Source organism: Peromyscus maniculatus, chromosome 16 (assembly GCF_049852395.1).
Source record: "Peromyscus maniculatus bairdii isolate BWxNUB_F1_BW_parent chromosome 16, HU_Pman_BW_mat_3.1, whole genome shotgun sequence".
NCBI lineage: Eukaryota > Metazoa > Chordata > Mammalia > Rodentia > Cricetidae > Peromyscus > Peromyscus maniculatus.
The window spans coordinates 56,949,661-56,970,788 of record NC_134867.1 but is presented as its reverse complement, the minus strand read 5'-3'; the positions used below and the strand labels follow the sequence as shown (position 1 = coordinate 56,970,788).

The following is a 21,128-nucleotide window of genomic DNA, read 5'->3' as shown; positions in this document are numbered from 1 at the left end:
TGTGTGTGTGTGTGTGTGTGTGTGTGTGTGTGTGTATTTTACACATGGAGACGGAGAGACAGAGAGATGGAGATATACAGAGGGGGCAGGGAGGGAGGGAGCGAGAGAGGAAGTGTGTGTGTGGAGGAGAGGAGACTTGAGTGCTATAATTGATTTTTTTAACTCACTTCTCTCACACATTCCTTCCTTCTCATTCTGTCAATGGACTTGATCCGTCCATGTTGGGTTCCCCTCAATGATATACATGACCATTTCCCCATGTATTTCAGAGGCCTTTGGTAGGGAATGTTCTCTTTTGTTCATCAGCAATCTAAGCTTATGAAGAAGTGACATTGTTCAGGAGCAAAGAATGGTGTGTCCCTGCTCTCCTTAAAGGAGGGCTTCAGTAGGATGCCGACTGGTGCCTGGTTCTACAAGCTCTTCCATCCTGCTCGATGCTGCTTCCAGGATCTCATTCCCTTGAAATCTCCTTGTCCATTTGAAAACACTTCAAACTGACTCCTCATCTATATTGAAATTCTGGCACATGGTCTCTCATTGTCAGCTTTTGGACCAATTTGTGAACCTTCTTTCCTGGCTTTTGGGGGCCTTTGGTTGGGCTTCTGTATGCCTTGGTCAGCAACAAGAGATTTGAAGACTTGTTCTGCTCCGTGTGACCCCTGGGAGGTGGGGCTAGCCCCATATTTCCACAATTGACAGCATCTTTCCAGAGCTGAGCGATGGTAGGAGGAGAGGGCGGAAGTACTCAGGCAGAGGTGCGCATGATTCCGGAGCCCGGAGCTGCCAGCCCGGCTGTAATAAAGCTGTCTGTTAGGAAGTTATCTTTCATACACAATTGCTTCCCCTAAGCTCTTAAGCACATTAACTGTGCCTGTAATTATACACACCTCAGAATTGCATAAAAGGTGACTTCTTAGGCAGACTAAATAAAACTGCTGTCTCCCTCACATCCTCTATGGCCTGCTATTCCTTAGCGTGAGGGAGGAAGGGGCACAGGAGTGGGAGCCGAGAGAAGAGGTAATTGCCCATTAGAGAGCTGCTCACTAGTGAACTTGGGCTCGCGTTTGCAACTCTGATTTCGCCATGTGAACTGCACTTGACGAGGCTCAGAGGGCTGAGGGTTCTTACTGCCCTTCTGCTCTCTCTCGCTGGCCTGCCAGATGCTGGGATGCAGATGTGCCTTTTGGAGCCTGTGCATCCTGATCGGCGCAACTGGCTGCCTTGGACTCTGGGGAGCGGCTTTGTGTCAGGGTGAGGAGCACGTGGGATTTTTGCAGGAAGTTTAGTCAGTTCTCACTGACCTATTTTTTGAGTGTGACTGTTCCTCTTCCTCCTCCTCCTCCTCCCTCCCTTCCTCCCTCCCACCCTCCCTTCCTCGTCCTGTGTTTCTTTATCAGGCATTTTTTTTTTCTTTCTTTCTTTTTTTTTTTTTTTTTTTGTGGCTGGGGAGAAAATGCAGGCTTTCTGAATTTGGACCCCGTGGGCACAGTCCCTTTTATCTGGGGCCTGTCCATCAACAGCAGGGCAAGTCATGGCTACAGGTCTGGCCCAACAGCCTGACACACTTCTCCCATTAGGGGAAGGTAGGTGTGGACAATGACCTAGCATTGTCCTCTGTCTGAGCTTTCAAAAGCCATTCCTTGCCCAGGGTCAGAAGTAACTGGCAGGTACCCACTGGAGCTCCGTGGATTGCCTACAGTTTACCTATGAGTCCTCTAGGATCAATTTCCTGTTTGGATGACGATGATTCTTAGCATCCTATCACATTTACATACATGTTTGGCCTTTGTGCTCAGAGTCTGCATTCAGAGCTTGATTCCTTATTACCTGGATATAGTCTTTCTGGGGAGAAAAACACACAAGAGTTAACATGACACTCTTTGGGAAGGGACCAGTGATTTATCCACACCTAATACACAAACACAGGGATTGGCTATGGAAAGAACCCCAAAGGTATGGGAAAGGCAGAATTCTTTTCATCAAGCTTTTATCATCTACTTAGAGGAAGAAACACACTGTGGTATAGTCACACAATAACACTTCCAGGGTGAGGAAGTGGAAAGAGAATCCTATTTCCCGAAGGAGCCCGCCCATGACAGGAAGTCTGTCTCATGGACTAAAGCGTCAGGCCTTTTACCCTCAGCTTCTGCAAGCACCCCTCATGCCTATGGGCATGCCATTTCCTTACAAGGCCTGGGGTGTGGCCAGATCCGCTGAGGAGTGAGAGGAGAGTGGCCCCCGGCTTCATGCTGTGACCACTGCAGATTTAATGTAACGGAAGAATGAGAATCTACTGTCTGGGAGTGGAAAGATTAGGAAGGCTAGGGGGCCGGTGAAGAGGCGGGAGGCCAGAGTCGCGTGCTGGGGGAAAGTGGAGGGCTACGGCTTGGTGTCAAGGTTCCTGAAGGAGAAATAGAGAGAAGTGGGACTGGGGTGGCTGGGGTGGGAGCATCTTGTTCCTTGAACGTTTGTGTGAGGGCTCCCTGTAGGGGATCTTTTAGAGTCATCAGTAAAAATGTGGCTTTTGCAAGGATTTTCACAGTCCCGTTTATGCTTCTCCGCGGCGCCCGTGGCAGCGCGCCAGGTAGAGCTGAGGGGAGACGGCTCTCAGGCCCCGCTACTTTGGAGGGCAGAGCAATTGGACTTCTTCCCGTGGAGACACGGTAATGGAGCAGAGAAGAAAGAGACGGAAATAAACTCCTTCAAGTGTTGATGACGTGACAGACGGCCTGTTCCATTTGGCGATTTCATTTCTTGTTAGGGCTGTGAGCAGGCTTGTAGGTTTGTTCGTTCGTTCGTTCGTTCGTTCATTCATTCATTCATTTATTCATTCATTCATTCAACAGTAAAAAGGAGAGTCCCTGACAGAGTCTTCATGGAGGTCACATTCCAGCTGAAGACATTCTCCTTATGGCAAGGCAATGCCAGAGTCTCTGTACCTTGGCAGAACAGGACATTCTTCAAACAGGGCTTGAGCTTCAGGCCCGTGTTGGACAAGGTTTAGTTGACTGCTGACAAGACAGGCCGAATCTGGTGCAGCCACTCCCAAATGCAGGTGTGCAGATGGGTGCTGGGCCTTCCAGGTCTCCCGAGCTTCCTACTAATGAGGCGGAGTCCTGGTTCCCAAGGTCTGGGGAGGGGCTGGAGAGGGTGCAAAATTTCAAATGATTTTTGTTGTTTTTGTTCTGGGGAATGAACTTAAGGCCCATGCATTCTACCTCTGAGCTATCTCCTGTCTTTTTAAAAGACTTTTCAATTTTGAGAGGCTAGCAGATTAAGTTTCCCAGGCTGGTCTGAAACTTGGAATCCTCCTGCCTCAGCTTCCTGAGTAGTTGGGGTCATAGGCATGCACTACTTTACTTGGCTTAAGTTTTGACTATACTCATTGTTCTGAAAGCGACATCCGGTAAAGTAGCTGCCATATCCTGCTTCAGACTCTGCTCCTTTCCCCGAGCTTGGTCTCTGTACTGCTGGGACTTCTCTTAGGGGCTTACACACATGGACTTACACTAATACAAAATATACAATCGTGTCTTGTGCACCCCCTTTCTAGATAGAAATGGAGGCATCTTTTCCCTGTGGTCAGTGTCCCAGTGGCTTCTCCTGCTGTGGGATGTTCTGTATGGCAAATGTGTTGCTCTGATTGGTCAATAAATAAAACACTGATTGGCCAGTGGCTAGGCAGGAAGTATAGGTGGGACTAACAGAGAGGAGAAAAGAAAGAACAGGAAGGCAGAAGGAGTCACTGCCAGCCGCCACCATGACAAGCAGCATGAAAAGAAGCCGGTAAGCCATGAGCCACATGGCAAGGTATAGATTTATGGAAATGGATTAATTTAAGCTATAAGAACAGTTAGCAAGAAGCCTGCCACAGCCATACAGTTTGTAAGCAATATAAGTCTCTGTGTTTACTTGGTTGGGTCTGAGCGGCTGTGGGACTGGCGGGTGACAGAGATTTGTCCTGACTGTGGGCAAGGCAGGAAAACTCTAGCTACACTCTCCTGTCTTGATGCTCTATAATGCTGCCAGGTGCATTAGTAGGAGGCAAACACTTTCAGCTGGTCATAGTGTATCCAGAGTCAGGAATGAAAGGGAGGGAGGGAGAGAGGAAGAGGAAGGGAGGGAGAGAGGGAGAGGGAGAGGGCAAGGGAGAGAGAAAGAGGGAGGGAGGGAGGGAGAGAGGAAGGAGAGGAAGAGGGAGATAGAGAGAGAGGTGGTTAGCTCATGTACTTTCTGTTCAGCCCAGGCACCTCCGCCCATGGAATGGTGTCATCCACATTTGGGGTGGGTCTTGTCACCCCAGTTACCACAATGTAGAAAACGCCTCATACACAGACCCAGAGGTCTGTTTCTGTGATCATTCTAAATCCTATGAAGTTGACAATCAAGATTGATCATCACAAGGGGTCTGTGCCCACAAGGAGAAAGAAGGATGCATGACTCAGTTTCAAAACCTCATTCCGGTTCATCTAATAAACATGTCATCATCCTTTTTTGTGGGATGTATCAGTGATAATCAAATCTCAGCCGAAGTGTTCTCCAGTTCTTACCTCTCCTTCCCCTGATGGATACACATGAGGGAAATTCAAAGATAAAGGAGAAACTTCCTGTCCCAGCCAGACCCTAAAATTAATTGCCCTGTTCTCTTCATAGCTCAGCAAGGGAAGGATTCAGAAAGGCAAGGAACAGACCTTGCTAAAGATCCTTAGCAACAACTCTGTTCTATTTTCTAGTTAAGAAAACCTGGGCACACCAAAAGGTGGCCCTCAGCACTTCACAGTTTCGTGTGATTCCTTCCCAGTGAGTGTTTGTGGAACTTGCCATTTGTTTCCGGTCAATAAAATCTGGGTGTCACTCCTGTGATCATTACATGGGTTTATTATTAAGGCATCTAATCAGTTGACACGTGAGTTAATACAAAGGATTGTCCTGGGTGTGTCTGAGTTCATCAGGTGAGAGCCTGTAAAGGGGGAACTGAGACCTTCAGCACATAGAAACTGTGAGAAAAATCTGTTCAGAGAGCCATGATTTACTTAAGTTGCGTGAGATTCCTATTCATCTTCCCCTTCACTGTTTGATTTACGGCAGATGTTTTTCTACAGGCTAATCCATAATCTGAAAAGATTTTAGCCTCCCCTCCTGAAAGTACGACCAGCATTTTCTTCCATCAGCTTGATACAGTGCAAATTCTTATTCTAATAGTGAAATGTTTTACTAATGCTTGCCCAGTGATTGGGTAAAACCAAAACTTATTATGAGAAAAATCAACATGTATTTTTTGTATATGTGTGGGCACGTTTGTGTTCATGTGTGTGTGTGTGTGTGTGTGTGTGTGTGTGTGTGTGTGTGTGTATGTGTGGTGTGTATATTTGTATATGTGTGCACACATTTGTGTTCATGGGTGTGTATGAGCGCGCACACGTGTATGAGCAGAGGCCAAAAGATACCCTTGGCTGTCATTCCTCAGGCTCTGTCCACTTTATATTTTTTGAGGCAGGGTCTCTCGCAGTCATGGAGCTTGCCATGTAGAGTGGTCTGCCTGGGCAGTGAGCTGCAAGGATCTACCTGACTCTGCTTCCTCATTGCTGGCATTATAAGTGTTAGAGGATTATAAGTGCCACCATGTTCGGCTTTTCTACGTGGGTACTGGGGATTGAACTCCAGTCCTCATGCCTGTAAAGCAAATACTTTATTGACTAAGCTATCCCCCCAGGCTCTAGTGTGTGGTCATTTGTTAGGCACCAACAGAAAACAAACACAGTAACAGCCAGTTGTCACCTGTCCTGGCTTCCTAGCCCTCTGCTAATGAGCTTCCCCATTCCTTCCCTCCTGTTAAGGGTTGGAAATGAAACCAAAAGGTTCCCATGTTAAGGGGCTGACTGCTTTTGGGAAGTGAATTGGCTAATGAGGTCTCTGATCTAATCATTAGAGTAATTCATTGATGAATTCATAATGTGATAAAATCCTTTGAGGGTGGTAGATGGTTGGGGATGGGCCTAATTAAGGGAATATATCACTGGGGGTGCATGCTTGGTCCTGGCTTCTCTCTGCCCATCTCTTTGCTTCCCACCTGTCATGAGCCGAGCATCTGTCTTCCACCCATGTCCTGTGCTACACCTTTCCTGTCATGATCCTTGGCTTCACCACAGCAAAGGAGTCAGGAGGTGATGGACTGAGATCTTTGAACTGTGAGCCAAGCAAATCTTTCTTCCTTTTGAGCTGTTTACACCAGGTATGTTATCATTGCAATACAGTGTAACCAACACACCTACTTCCTTTCTTTCTCCCTTCCTCTCCCCATCCTCCCCTCTTTCCATTCCTTCCTCTCATTCATCTCTTTTCAAAAAAGTAAGAACAGTGATGACTACTCCTTAGGAAATAAAGATTGATGAAGGAGATGAAGGTTAGTCAAGTTGTGTGGTTAGAACCTTGTCACTACTTATCTGTGACAAGAAGAACTGATTCATTCCCTCCCTCCTTTTTCCCCCCTCCCTCTCTCCATCCCCTTTTCTCTGCTATTCTTTCATGGTTGCATGTTTGAACAAAACTGAGCAGATATTACAGAGCTCTTTATACCCATATCTCTACACACAGCATTTCTGAACCATCGTGATGCACACACATCTGCTAGAATCCGTGACCTTATGTCTACTGAAAGGCCATATGTTGTAGTATTCCATATACATCAGGTTCATCCTTGGTGGTGCACCTGCTAAGTGTCTCTACCACTATCTGTTGGTGGGTGTCTACCATGGTAACACTGTAAAGAGTAAATGCACTGCTCTGAAAAGGTTCTGTGCTCTGTCAATTCCTTCTATCCCCACCCCCACCCCAAGCCCCTGGCATCTTAATTTAAACTTTCTCAGAAGATGTCACAGAATAAAATCAAAGTATGTAGACATTTCAGATTGGCTTCTCCACTTTGTAATGTGCATTTGACACCCTTCTGCATCTTTTCATGGCTTGGTAATTTCTATTCACAGTGAAAAATACCCAGTTATCTAGATTTACCACAGTTTATCTGTATCTCAACTGAAGAGTATCTTTGTGGCATCCAAGTTTGGGAAATTCTTCATAAAGCTGCTACAAATGCCCATTTCAGGCTTCTGTGTGGAGACAAGTTTTCAACTCATCTGGACAAAGCCAAGGAGTGTAGTTCGGAACACTATGATAAGAGTATTTAGTTGGTAAGGAGCTGACAGATGGCCTTGCCTGCACTGTGATTATTCCAATGAGCATCCCTATCACTCCTGGCCAGGATTTGGTGGGTCACTATTCTGGATTTTGCCATTGTAATCGGTGTGTGGTGGCATGTCATTATAACTTGAATTTGCATTTCCCCAGTGACGTAAGATATGAGCATCTTTCATCACTTCTCTTTCATACCTGAGGTGATTGGCAGTGATGAAATCCATTGGAGACTTTCCGTTCTTCCTATGGGGCTCTGAGAGATGGGAGGGGCTTCGCTATTCTCCAGTGAAAATGTCACTAAGCAGTGAACACATACCAGAAAGCATGATATTTACATTTCACAGAATGTCTTCACCTTCTATGTATAGTCTTGATTATATATTGGAATATATATATTTGGAATAGTGTAGACCTTATATAATTCTAAACAAAGGAAAGAATGTCCCATGATGAGTGAAGAGAAAGGCTCCTAGGACGCTCTTGGAAGAAGGTTCTTCCAGAGTCTTCCATTACAGAGAGAGCAGATGAGGCGGCATTTCAGGATTGCTTTTGCTACAGCCTTTGCTGTGGGTGTCAGGGAAAGTCAGGAAATTTGGCTGTGTGGTCACTGTCTGCTCCAGTCTCCTTGCACATTGTCTCTGCTCATGCCAGAGTGCAAGTTCAGGGGCTGCAGTCACACATGCAGTTGATGTCAGACATCAGCTGCCTTCTGTCTTTTGGGATAGACCCACACAACCCAGACAACTGGATTGGTTAACATGACTTTGGTGTTAATGGAGGATGGTGAGAAATTACACCCATTCTCTTTTCTAGTGAAATATTATTCCCTGATTGTACAGTCTCAAAATTTTAAAGTTACAAAGTACCCAGAGCCTTGGAGATGGTACAATTTAGTAGGCTGTATCATTTCATAATCTTGCCCTAAAATCACAGTGGCTTAAGCTTTGTAAAAATGGCTTCACTCATGCTACAAATGATGGCCTTGCTTCCCGGAGGCATGAACAGTTGATGATGTCTTGGGCTGGTTTTTCTTGTTTCCCTTTATCTAAGTTTGCAAAGGGAGCTTAGATCTGTAGATGGACACATCTGCAGAAGTGTCTGCAGTCAGGCCCCAGCACTTACAATGAAAGCTCGTGGGCCCTCATAGTTTACACATTGAAAGTAGGCGTTGTGTAAGACTTAGCTTACATCAAAGCTTAGGCATACATTTTTCTCGCCCATAAACATGTGTTTATTTCAAGTATTGTGGGTTGAACATATATATATTTATAGCTTCTTCTTCCAACAATTGTATAAGATGGAGATAATGGAATAAAAACCCATAGATTTACAAGGACATGCAGAATGGGAGAGCAGGCTCAGGGTAAGTTACCACAGTGTAGAGGTTCCACAGTAAGTGGATGTGGTCACAGATTTGTTTTCAGACAAGCTAAATCTAAAGCTAATCTGCCCAAGGAAGAAACATAGACACAGGTTCCAGGAATAATAGATCCTAGGAAGCCCCAGGAATTGAAGTGATGAGGACCTCCCCCCAAGAGAGGCAGGTGTAGCCAAGCAGGACTAGTCACAGTCTCCCTATGAAGTAATTAGAACCCTTCTTGGCCCTAGGTCCTCCTCTTTTCCCATAAAACAAGACTCCTTCATTCTAGAGCACGAGGCGACACTCTTTGGTAAGAAGAGACTGAAGAAGAAAGGCCTTAGGCAAGGGGGGACCGGGCTTCACGGAGGCACGAGCCACAGGGAGAACAGGAACCCAGTGAGTGTCCACCCTGAATGCCCACTCCATAGCTTCTCTTCCTGACAGTCCAGGCAGAGACACAGCTCTGAGACAGCTCTGCATCCTCACACCACAGTGGCTGGATAGTGGATGGTGGCTTCCAGGCCAAGGAGACCCCAGTCCCTCTGAGCTGAGATGGGTTGTTCCTAGCTCGGTGACTTTTGGTTACCTAATCTTGGTAGCTCTGATCTGAAATTCTGGGTAAGAAGAACCTTCGGTGTGTAGTCGCTGGAAAGCCAAGTGTGGTGGTAGGTTTAAAGACTCCAAGGAGAGAAGCAGCTATTTCTGAAACAATTTCTGAGAGACCTTGTAGAGACATTTTTCAGTATTCCTGCCAAGAATCTATTCTTTTTATCTGACTCTTTAGACGTCAGTCCAATAACTAACATAATAAATAATCTAGAGGATTTTCTAACCTTCTCCCTCCCAGCTGCAATGCCAGCCACAGTCCAAACCAGGTTAGAGGATTCCTGTTAAGCTAGTTTTCAATCAGCCCCAAAGCCCTTTCTTTTTTGATCTTTCTTTTTATCTCCAAGGTGCGTCAGTTCACATCCTGAATACCTTCCCAAAGATGTAGCTTTGGTTTGCAAACACATTTTATGCACTGCTCGACTGTATGCTTTTGCTAGACACCCGTCTTTCAGAGGCTCTGAGAAGTCTCGCAATTACTGAATGAACACCATTGATACCTATATCTTGAGGAATGCCAATCTAAATTAAAATATGCCGAGTCTCTCCACAGCCTAACAGATTTCCTAATTAACCTGTGAATACTGTCAATCTGCTAATAGAGTTCTCTTGTTCCTTTAGAAACAAATTCTACAAAATTTCTTGTATTTACTCTACCTATTTGAGAACTAAGGCGTCCCTTAGGATATCCCAAACTTCCTGTCAAAAGAAAATGGATAACATGAATTAATGTACCCAATGGGATGATAGCTGTTTGGGTTCTGGGATTTATTTATTTATTTTGTCTTTTTCAAACTGATGTCTCAAGCTCCAAGGCTTGTCCTTCCCACGGTGCCTCTTGCCTATCTTTATTTAAAGAATCCTTGGAGTGAGGTGGATTCTTGAGGGCCTAGGAGCCTGGAGGCATTGGCTTTCATAACAGAGTTGTTACAGTGGGTCTTTTTTTCCCTCAGACTGGCCCCCAGGGCACATGTTCAGATGGATGGTGAGCCCGTATCATGGAGCAGAATCTTGGAGGCCCACCTGTTAAAGACTTGTTTTTTAGGGTGGTAGGATTGGATGGGGCTAGAACTTTTGGAAGGTGGGCTTGGGGGAGTCTGTGAACCCCTGGGGGAATACCTGAAGGGATTGCGAGATGCTGGGATCTCTCTTTCTCTTTTGCTTCCTGGCCATGAGCTAAGCAACTAGCTTCTGCCATCCACACCGCCTCTGCACAAGCCGCCCAGCAGAAGCCCAGAGCAGAGGCTGCCCCTGACCTTGGACCAGAACTTCCAAGAGCTTTAAATTTAAAAATAAGGCAATTATCTCAGGGCTGAGAAGATGGTTGTGGGTAAAGGCATTTGTCACAAATCCTAATGACCTGAGTTCAACATCCAGGTCACACATGGTGGGAGGAAAGAACAGACTCCCATAAGCTGTCTTTGGATCTCCACAGGTGCGATATGGCACACACACACACACACACACACACACACACACACACACACACACACACACTAAAATACTCATGTCAGTGGTAGGATGCTGACTAACACAAGAACATTGCTGCTGACCCATGTCTACTTGTGTGAATTTTCTCCCGTCTTTCCTTCCTCATGGGGCCCATCAGGACCAGCTTTGGTTTTGCCATCTCATTTTCATTTTCTTTTCATCATTTATTTTATCTCAAGACTCATCCATGTTATAACATGCAATTACAATAGATTTTTACTGCTGGGTGTCATACTCTGGAGATACAGTGTAATTTATCAGCTGTGTTTTCCTTTGAAACAGGGGCGTGATTAGCAGCTTTACCATAGCCAACTCCTGGCAAAATTATAATAGGACATAAAAGTAGGACAAAATGCGTCTTTGATGCTTTTCAATTTTTTTTTCAACTGTTGTTTTCAGGGAACCTGTAAGCATCCTGCTTGGCACACAGTTCAGTACAACAAATCTCTATTGAACCAATACTGTAATTGACAGGTGAAATTTAGGGCAACTTCGTCATATTTCCACCTCGGGTATGGAGCTGAAGTAGAGGGCTGCCTCATCCTGACTCTGTGGGAAGTGTGCCATGATGAGGATCAATGTCGGTGTAGCAGGAAAGCGGGGTCTCAGAAGTCATTCCCCAGCACCCCACTTTCCCTCTTGGACTTTTCGGAACCAACTAGGGCCATGGATACAGTTGAAACGTAAATGGGATAAAGTTTCTATTGTGGAAGTTCAAGTTTTCCTGAGACTGGGGATGCATTTTGATGATGGTTGTCGGCACTGAAAATGGTGTTGGAGGTGATGTTTCTTCTGTGCACATACTTTCAAAACGATTCTGGTTTTATTTTGTATTTCTTTTGATAGAGACTCACTATGTAGCCCAGGCTGGCCTTGAACTTGTGATGTTCCTCTTGCCTCTAGACTCTGAGCGCCGGGGTTGCAGGCATGAGCTGCCATGCCTGGTTTCATTCGGTGTTAAAGAGTGTAAAAACACACATATTTCTCAGGGAAACAGCTTCACAAAGGCTGTTACTTATCCTGCCCGTGGTTGGATGTAAATTTTATTTTTTTAAGCATTTCATTTTATTTGATGTGTGTGTACATATGTGTGTCACATGTGTGAGCATGTGCCATGGTGTAAGTTTGGAGGTCAGAGGACAACTTGCAGAAGTCTATGCTCTTCTTCCACCATATGGGGTTTGGGGACCAAATTTAAGAGCTTAGCTGTCAGGCTTGACAGCAGGGGTCTTTTTGTGCAAAGCCATCTTGATGGCCCAAATGCAGACTTCTGTTTACAAATGAATCTTTCAGTTGTTAAGATGGACTTCTCTGACACAGTCATGTGCGTTTAAAATTCTCTGGTTGGTTAAATGTAAAATGATGAAAATTTAATTAGAATATTTTGGATGAATCTTTTCACAGAAAACTTTTTTAAAATTATACTTTTATAATTAAAAAAAATGTTCCTTTAAGTTCTGATGTTTGTAGCAACATTGCCTTGGTTGTCCTATGTCTGCCTGTAGCCTGCTTGTTAGGGCTGGGGTAAATAACAATGTTATCCCTTGGTGTGTTTCAGACCTGTGGGATGTGCATAGGCTCACCTGAGGAGACTTTATGATTTCTCTGTAGGTGCTGGGGGGCCCTGTCTGCCTAGTAAATGAGGGATGGGGTGAGGGATGGGATGAGGGGTGGGATGAGGGGTGTAATGAGGGGTGGGATGAGGGGTGGGGTGAGGGATGTGATGAGGGGTGGGATGGGGGATGGGATGAGGGGTGGGATGAGGGGTGGGATGAGGGATGGGATGGAGGATGGGATGAGGGATAAGATGAGGGGTGGGATGGGGGATGGGATGAGGGGTGGGATGAGGGATGGGGTGAGGGGTGGGATGAGGGATGGGATGGGGGATGGGATGAGGGGTGGGATGAGGGGTGGGATGAGGGATGGGATGGGGGATGGGATGGGAGATGGGATGAGGGATAAGATGAGGGGTGGCAGTGGAAGCCCAGCAACTTGTTGTTCACACAACCTTCTAGGTGATTCTGACACATGTTCCAGGTTCATACTTGTGGAGGGGTTGAAACAAGGCATATGAGTGATGTGAGTGGGGAGTGTAGCGTTCCCTATCTGGAAAATCATTTGGAGTAAGGCAGTATCCAAAAACAACCCCTCACCCCCACAAAGCAATGTTTGGTTCTCAGTTCTCAGTTTATGGTAGCATTTAAAATGATACTCATGTACCTAAAACTCCTATTATCAAAGGTCAATGTAGGTAGAATTTTCTGTCCCACCAGCCAGCTACCAAATAACCACACAGAAACTTATTAATTATAAATGCTCAGTTGATAGCTTAGGCTTATTACTAACTAGTTCTTACAACTTAAATTAACCCATTATTTTTTAAATCTATGTACTACCACATGGCTCAGTACCTTTTTTCAGCACAGCAAGTTCATCTTGCTTCTCTTTGAGTCTTCTCCTGACTCTGCCTTTCATCTTCTCAGAGTTTTCTTTGTCTGGCTCTCCTGCCTATATCTCTTTCTGCCTAGCTCTTGGCCATTTATCTCTTTATTAAGCCACTGAGAACAACACATCTTCACAGTGTACAAAGAGATTGTTTCACAACGAGTCAATCTTTTGCTTATTTTTTTTAAATGCAATTATTGGATACTATTGAGGTCTCTGATAATTCCCAATTCTCTGCTATTACTGTGTCACAATTCTTTTTGGGAACAAGTGAAGTAAATAGTCATCTTTCTTATTCCCCTGTACTGACAGCTAGGAATCCCTTTTCCAAAGGCATCCAGGTGTGGCCACAGGGGAGAACAGACCATTTGAATGCTTTCTTCTCCAAGATGTCTGTTAGAGGATGCAGCTGCTTAGGGCTTCATGGTTTCGTAGAGCAGGGCGTCCTCACCAAGGTCCAATGCTTCTAAACTGTCTCTTCTAAGAATGAATGAAAAGAAGTAGAACCTTACTGTCCTCCAGCCTGTACCATAACCAGGCCAAAGTCCATCAAAGTCTATGACAATCCCCTTGAAACATTCTCCCAAGACCAGTCTGTCCATGCTAGTGACACCTGAAAAGAAAAATCCTAGTCTGGCATGGTGGCACAAGCTTGTAACCCCAGCCACCCAGTAGGAGCAGGAGTTCAAGGTGTGCTTGGTCTATAAAGTGAGTGAGTGTGAGGACTTCATGAGGGCCAGGACTCTGACTCTGTGGTAGAGTGCTTGCCTAGCAAGTATGAGGCTCCACATTCAACCACTTGTACCTCCCCATTTATATTTTAGCATGTAATGACTTTTGCTTAAAGTTGTATCATCTACAGAGCAAAGGAATTAAGGGCTTTGGTCTTGACCTCCTGATACTGTCATCGACGTCATATAGCCAGAAATACTCTTAAGTCAATCCAACTTTGAGCTACTTGAGAGACACTTAAGATGGGTACCATAATAATATGACATCATGAATCATTTCTCTTATCAGTATAATTTGATAGAAACTGCTCTGTCCCCTTATCAGTATGAGCCTATCATAATAGGAAAACACTGACAGCATTCATCATAAGGCAAGCATTGACTGACGTAGGTAGCATCTAGTTGAATTGTTGGTCATTATCCAGCTCCAATTTTGGTTTTAAGAAGAGAAGAGTAGCACACATTAAAATATAATGTTAGTGTCTGACTCCCCAAAGATTTCAAATTTGAACTGTTTTATGAACCTTAATAACCCCCCCCCCCTTTTTTTTCCTTACTTAAAATTGACTGTGGCTTCTTTTGGTTATGCTTGCCTACTGGGAGTTGTTCCTTGTTATCCACGAGTAGTATTCTATCGTTTGGGTTGTCACAGTTTATCTGATCAGTGGCTGCTGGGCCTCTGAATTCTTTACCGTTTCAGCGACGATGAACACAGCCACTACACACATTGAAGTATAGGTTTTTGTGTGGCCCTACATTTTCATTACTATTGATGAGAATCTAGGGGTAGAATTGCCGGGTGGCACAGCAAGTGCATATGCCATTTATAAAGAAAGTGCAAAGCAGTTTTGCAAATTGGCCAGACCACTTTCCTCCCTTCCAGCAGTGTAGCGGAGTTCTACAGGGCATTTGAAATGGTTTCTGACAGAAGTATAAGGAGAAGGGGTAAGGTGTTTATTATAGGAAAAATAGCCTTGGCTCTGGGGCTTAGTTACTCTGGTGGTTGGCAGCTGCAGCAGATGGTCAGTGTCCTCTCACACAGACTCTGAGTGAACTTTGTCATCCCTGTGTGCTGAAAGTGTCACCAAGAGCTGCTGGAAGATGCAGGGCTGGGTTTTTATTAATCTTTATTATCTCAGCTCCCAGCAGTATCTAGTCCACAGTGGCTTTCAACATGAGTTGGTTGGTGGACTCAACATCAGGCAGCAGTAGTGGGTGAGGATTGGTGAATGAGGATTGGTGGACTCAACAGCAAGCATAGGTAGTTACAGAGTTCCTTTGCCTCTTGTTTTCTATGGCAAAAGAACTGACAGTCATGCATGTCACCCCAAAAACACTAAATGTGGCAAATAATAAAAAACGGTTGTTGGGAAGGCACACTAGATGGAGAGTAGGAGAGTTGGTGAGATGGCTGGGCAGGTAAAAAATGCTCGTCATGCAAGCCTGATGACCTGAGTTTGCTCTCCGGGACCTACATAAAGGGAGGCGAAGACTGCCTCCAGAAGTAGTTTTCTGACACCGCAGGGCTTCATGGTGTGTGCAAATGGTAAGGCACATACTGGTACACATGCGCGCACACACATGGATGGAATGTTGAAAATCATAAAGATAAACATGTTATGGTTAGACAAAAAGGTACGGGTTGGCTAACTTTGATGGTGAACTTCCTTAGATTTAGAATCCCTAAGGAGATAAATGTCTCAACCTGTCTGTGAGGTTCCTTGCAGAAAGGGTTAATTGAGGTGTCAGGATCCACCCCGGACTTGAGTGGACTGGGGGTTCAGATAAAAAGCACCGGCCGCCCCATCACCTTTTACTTCCTGACGTGTTGAGGTGTGAGGAGCCTCAGCCACATGTCCCCACGGCCACCATGCTTTCCTAGCCACGAGGGACTTTATCTCTCCAGCCATGAGCCAAAATAAAGCCCTCCCTTAAATGATTTTTGTTTCGATAATGAAGAAAATAACTAGTACATGGGCAAGAGAGATCGGTGGGTTACTTCATACCTACTATATTCGGGCGTTGGGAGTCAGGTCTTGTGGTTCTCAGACGCTGTCTAATTTCCTCTTCAAATGGAGTACAGTGAGCCCTGAACATGTCTGCTGCCAACCGACCAGTCCAGGTCTCCAGTCTTCTTTCTGCACCGCCAGCCATCTTGACTTTGAACGCTCCCTGTCGCATCTTTGTTATGACTTTTAGATGGTAGAGGTGGAATAGCCAGGTGAAGAAATGTGTGTATCACTCCTTCCTGAAGTCATGAGCCACTGGGTTCTCCGGGAGATATCTCCATTTAGCAGGCAAAACCACACTTGCCCTCTTTGCTTCTCCTCTTTCCTCTTCCCCCTCTCCCTCTCTCTTCCTCCCTCTTCCTTCCCTCCTCCCCTCTCTGCCTCTCCTCTTTCCTCCCCACCTCCTCTCCTTGTCTCTTCCTCCCTCCCTTCCTTCTGCATATCCCCATTTCCACTCTGAGAACAAAGTCAGGTCCTCTTGAGTTTGAATCACCATAGATTAATAGCACAAGTATTTTGTGGCCGTGCGTTTGATGTCTCTATGGATTCTACCTGTGCCTGGGAACAGTCCCTTATCTTCAAGTGTGTAATTTCTTGTTCTTTGAAATGGGTTTCCGGGGGCCACTGCTAACTTCCGAACATCCTCACTCTGCAAACCCAGACTGGCTCAGGCAGGAGCATTTATTAATGGTCATTTCAAGCGGGAGCAAATCTTCTTGGATATTCTGCACATGATCACAACACGCAGTGGTGGAAACCGGCGTAGACTGCCCCAGTTAGCTGGGGTGCTGTGGAGCTGGGAGTGGTCGCCAACCTAAAGAGACGCCATGTGATTGCCAGGGAGGAGGTAATTCTCTAGAAGTGGCTGGAGCTGCAGCCAATGGGAGGCGGGATTCAGGATTGCTCATCGCTCTCCGAGTCCGTGGGTAATCGGCTCATAATTCCGAGCCATGGAGTCCTCCAACAGCGCTCTTCTGATTGGTCAGCTAACGATTTGTTTTCTATTTGCTGCACCTGTTCCATCTTCCCTTCTCTCTCTTTTCTTGCCCCACTCTTTTGATTTTAAAAGTTATCCCATGTCATCTCTCTGTCAGCTATTAGTTACAAATCCTTTTCCGGCCACTGGGGCTTAGAGGTTGTGGCAGTATTTGATGTAGCATCCTAGCACATTCTGTCTGGGTGGTGCTTGAATCTTAAGAAGTTACTTCTGAGCCGCCCCGTAGTGGCACACACCTTTAATCCGGGCACTCAGGAGGTGGGGGCAGGTGGATCTCTGTGAGTTCAAGGGTAGCCTGGTCTACAGGAGTGAGTTCCAGGACAGCCAGACTTACACAGTGAGACTCTATCTAAAAAAATAAATAAATAAAATGACATTCTCTCTGTTCACCCCGGTCCTGCTTTCTGTGGTATTCTTCTCATGTAATTTAATGTTCTATTAGAAAGAGTATATGGAGCAGCCGCCGCAATGATCAGAGAGGCTGCAGCCGCTGCTATGACCAGAGAGGCTGCAGCCGCCGCCATGACCAGAGACGCTGCAGCCGCCGCAATGACCAGAGAGGCTGCAGCCGCCGCCATGACCAGAGACACTGCAGCCGCTGCCATGACCAGCAGCATGTGAAGACGCCAGTAAGCCACCAGCCACATGGCAAGGCCATTACGTTTATGTGGACACCTCTTTTGCCAAGCAAGGGGAGAAAGCCATGCTGCTGAGTTCTGATTTGCAGGCTGAGGAATGGAACTGCCTTCGCCTGGTCTACCAGATAACCACACCTCCGGGATCTGTCTCAGATCCCAGCCAACTGAACCTCTATGTGAGATTTGAGGATGAAAGTTTCGATCGCTTGCTTTGGTCCACTAAGGAGCCTTCAGACAGCTGGCTCATAGCCAGTCTGGATCTTCAAAACAGCCCCAAGAAATTCAAGATTTTGATAGAAGGTGTCCTGGGACAAGGAAACACGGCCAGCATTGCCCTCTTTGAAATCAAGATGACAGCCGGCTACTGTATTGAGTGTGACTTTGAAGAAAACCATCTGTGTGGCTTTGTGAACCGCTGGAACCCTAACGTGAACTGGTTTGTTGGAGGAGGAACTGTGAAGAACACCCACTCCATCCTCCCAGAGGACCACACATTCAGGAGCGAGCAGGGCCACTATATGTACGTGGACTCTGTTTACGTTAAGCACTTCCAGGAGGTGGCCCAGCTCATCTCCCCAGTGACCACAGCCCCCATGTCTGGCTGCCTCTCATTCTATTACCAGCTTCAGCAAGGGAACGACAATGTCTTCTCTCTGTACACTCGGGATATGGCTGGCCTGTATGAGGAGATCTGGAAAGTGGACGGGCCAGGCAATGCCGCCTGGAACCTTGCAGAGGTGGAGTTCAGTGCTCCTTATCCCATGGAGGTTATTTTCAAAGTTGCTTTCAATGGTCCCAAAGGAGGCTATGTTGCCCTGGATGATATTTCTTTCTCTCCTGTTCACTGCCAAAATCAGACAGGGCTTCCTTTCAGCGCTGTGGAAAGCAGCTGTGATTTTGAGGAAGGCCTCTGCAACTTTCACCAAGACAAAGAAGGTCCCGGTTGGACCAGAGTGAGGGTGAAACCGAACATGTATCGGGCAGGGGACCACACGACAGGAACTGGGCATTACCTGCTGGCCAACACTAAGTTTACAGCCCAGCCTGGTTACATCGGGAGGCTTTACGGTCCCTCCTTACCAGGAAACATGCAGTACTGTGTGCGCTTTCATTATGCCATCTTCGGGTTTTTGAAAATGAGCGACACCCTCGCGGTTTATATCTTTGAAGAAAACCACGTGGTTCAAGAGAAGATCTGGTCTGTGCTCGAGTCCCCGAGGGGTGTTTGGATGCAAGCTGAAATCAGCTTTAAGAAGCCCATGCCCACAAAGGTGGTTTTCATGAGCCTATGCAAAAGCTTTTGGGACTGTGGACTTGTAGCCTTAGATGACATTACCATACAATTGGGAAACTGCCGGGCTCCAGAGAGACTTCCACCTGCACCTGGAGAGTGCACGTTCGATCAAGATGAATGTGCGTTTACACAGGAAAAAAGAAACCGGAGCAGCTGGCACAGGGGGAGAGGAGAAACCCCCACCTCTTACACAGGACCGAAGGGAGATCACACTACTGGGGTAGGCTACTACATGTATATCGAGGCCTCGCACATGGTGTATGGACAAAAAGCACACCTCTTGTCCTGGCCCCTGAGAGGCGTCCCTGGGAAACACTGCTTGACTTTCTTCTACCACATGTATGGAGCAGGAACTGGCCTGCTAAGCGTTTTTTTGAAAACAGAAGAAGAGAGCAAAGAGTCCCTGTTGTGGAGAAGACAAGGGGAGCAGAGTATCTCCTGGCTGCGGGCGCTGGTTGAATACAGCTGCAGGAGGCAACACCAGATCATTTTTGAAGCCATTCGGGGAGTGTCAATAAGAAGTGATATTGCCATTGATGATGTCAAATTTCAGGCAGGACCATGTACAGAAATGGAAGACACAACTCAACAATCATCAGGATATTCTGAAGACTTAAATGAAATTGAGTATTAAGAAATCATCTACATTGGATTAAGTAGACAAAATTTGTACCTCTCTTCAATCAAAGTGAAAACAGAAGAAATGGATACTGGATATTCTTAACTATTGCATAAGTTGAAATGACTTCAGAACACCCCTTTCATTACTTTTGAAAACTACATATATATATTGACTCAGGGCTTTCCTTTTTTATTCCCCTGCACATTTGACAACTGTTACTAGAAGTACAGGCTACTGATTTTACATAGATCATTTCATCTTAATTTTGGTGCCAGTTGAAAATACAAATGTACTATGTTAAAGTCATTTCAAAGTGCACATATGAAGGGCACAATCAAAGTGAATGTGCATATTTAAGTCTGCATTCAGTGAATGTATTGAGAGACTAGGTCTTGGTGGTTTTTCCTTTGAGTTTCAAGTATGAAAATTTGTCTTAAATCATGCAAAGTGTCAGTAATATCTGCAAAATGAATGCAGTTTTATGGTAACAAGTTATTCTGGAAATAAAGCATCATTTATGCATTATAGTCACAGAAGAAAGCTATAAATCTTTACTGTTACATCACTATAGGTATAGGAAAGGAGCTTTCATGGAGCCCCAGGGTAAGTCCATGCTAATTAGCACTGCAGTACAAGACAATGCTACCTGCCTTCTTCTCCCTTTGAACTACCTTGGACAGGCACTAAGAGCACATGTACAGAAATGCACCTTTCAGTAAGGCAAGCTTGAATTTTTCTTGTACACACACCCAACAATTTTTATAAACTTGTTCAACAATTCGACTGATTTTTATAATAAATGTTTTGGTGACGTTTTGAGTAATATGAGTTCAACTACATTTACTAAACTATTATTTTCTATTTACTCAGAGAATTGTATATATGTGTGCAATTGTGTGGCAAGTAGCTGTTGTAAAACTTCAAAATTAACTAATAAAAGATCATTTGAAACTCCAAAAAAAAAAAAAAAAAAAAAAAAAAAAGAAAGAGTATATGAAATATCATCTTATTTAAAAGCATTTTATTTAATGTTTACTCGGATAGTGACTATTTTCTTTCTTTCCTTCTTCTTTTGTTTTTGTTTATGATAGAGAGTTTTATGGTGTTACCCCCCAACTCAAGATATCTACATTGTAACCTTTGAACATGGTGAAAGTGTTACGTGATATGACAGAAGAGAGTCAAGGTTCTAGAAGGGACTCTGGGGTGGGCCCAGGGTGCTCATGGGGGGTCGGGGGTGGGCGTGGAGGAGGAGAACTGAAGAAAGGACAGCCTGAGAAAGACTTATCCCAGCACAGCCGGGGTTGGAAGATGGAGCAGGCCTGACGCAGAGAGAGTCCTGCTGGAACGGTGGGACCCACACTCCCTTGGAGACCCCAGAAGGCAGTGCAGCTCTGCAGCCACCCTGACCCTGGACCCATGGGACTCTGGGACACAACACCCCAATAATCATAAGCACTTGCTGTTTAAAGCTGGGAGGCTGCAATAATCTTTCATGGCAGCGATGGGAAGCTAATACATCGTGGCTGTTTTTCAGGACTGGTTTGAGCAAGCCCCATAAGTGTGAGGCCGGTGAGGGTGAGTTTTGTCTGGTCCTGCTTGTTTGAGAATGTCTTTAAGAAGCCTTCATCTCCCTGTTTGCCGTTGTACTGGCCCTGCTTATCATTTACATCTCTTCACTCTTATTGGGTTTAATTTGATTTCTTGTCAAGTTTTGTAAAATACCTACTCAATTCCTGATTTG

The 21,128-nt window shown here is 45.4% G+C and overlaps 1 pseudogene; it reads left to right on the top strand.

Moving 5' to 3' along the window:
* Positions 1 to 17,483: 17,483 nt before the first annotated feature.
* On the top strand, positions 17,484 to 20,342 carry LOC102904338 (MAM domain-containing protein 2 pseudogene; annotated as a pseudogene).
* Positions 20,343 to 21,128: the final 786 nt, after the last annotated feature.